The sequence below is a fragment of the Aplysia californica genome, unplaced genomic scaffold, assembly GCF_000002075.1.
Source record: "Aplysia californica isolate F4 #8 unplaced genomic scaffold, AplCal3.0 scaffold00501, whole genome shotgun sequence".
Lineage (NCBI taxonomy): Eukaryota > Metazoa > Mollusca > Gastropoda > Aplysiida > Aplysiidae > Aplysia > Aplysia californica.
The window spans coordinates 119,088-120,446 of NW_004797771.1; the positions used below are offsets into that span (position 1 = coordinate 119,088).

Sequence of the window (1,359 nt, forward strand, 5' to 3'; positions counted from 1 at the left end):
GGGGGGGGGGGCAGACAGACAGATTATCAGACAGAGAAACTGAAAGTGACAGATAAATGGGCAGGCGAATGGACGGACACAAGTTTTTTACACACTGTTACTGTTATATACTATACATTATCGTCTCCAAAACTTGTCATCGTATGGCATAACATAACATAGGTACCAAGTAAAGCCATCTTTTAACACTAAGGCTAGGTCTCAAATGTAAAGTTTGTGTCTCCGATTGAATCAGGCTAAGTAGGTCAGGATCAAGGTATGAACAATCCCCAAACAAAAAAAAGGGCAGAAGTACATGTAATGTAGCTAGTTGAGAATTCCAACAAGAATCGACGGCACTATACAGTTTAACGGTATAGTTACCTTACATTGATACCATGAAATCGGTGTCTGTTCGGCATTTCGTCATCGCACGTAGAAGAACTGAATTTGATTCCCGTGTGGGGAGAATTTTTGTTGAGTATCTTGGTCTGTCTGCTGGGACGTTTTGTACCCGTCTCGGGCCCGGGTTGGCTCTGACAGACAGGGTCCAAGCCCGCCTCCTAAATTATCTAAAATGTGTCAATGGGGGTGTAAAAAACACACTTACATTGGTTTTTTTTAATTTTTAAGACAGAGATAGATATCAACAACGATGCCCGTGTCTCAAACGGAAGTGTCAAGTTAGTGTCAACCATTTTGTGACTCAGCCAAATACAAAGTTTCAGCAAGGTTAACTTATCATCGCCAATAACCTGAAAACCCCCAAACAAAACGAACCAATTGAACAAGCCAATTAAACAAACACATTTCAAAACAATAAAAACCTTTTGTGATATTGATGAAGACACAATAAAAGTAGAGATTTATTTTTGGAACATTCAATCAAACACGCTGTGCAACTAACTTTCATTTACTTCCAGAGCACTCATGAAATTATCCCAATAAATATCAGAGGTTTTAAATTCTGAATACGAACAAACAAACAGGCCGAATCAATTGTCTTACAAGAAAGAATCTCAATTTAGTTGAAAGATTGCTTATGAGACTCAAGCTTACTCGTAAATAACGTACAGACATAATAATTATGTGAAAAGACGGGTGTGAAATTAATTTAATCTATGAGTAAGAGATTCTGTAGTCTTGGAAGGAGTGAATAACCGTCAACTTTTGAATTGAAAGGGTACAATAGAAGTAAAATAAACTTTTTCGGTATTTTCGATTATTTTTTATGAGTAAGGAGTAGGCCTAGATATATCTAGATTTATTTTAGGTGCACAACTGGGGGAATAGATCAGTTTTTTAAAATAAAAGGTGAAAGGCATTCGATCTTTGAGTCTTCTCAGGGTACGATCCCCCCCCCCCTCCCAAACCCCCAAG

General features: G+C 38.0%; 1 protein-coding gene across 1 annotated transcript in view; it reads right to left on the bottom strand.

The window, feature by feature from the left end:
- Positions 1-1,359, bottom strand: part of LOC101845948 — a gene marked incomplete in the record, with an annotated part of 30,336 nt that overhangs the window by 28,240 nt on the left and 737 nt on the right.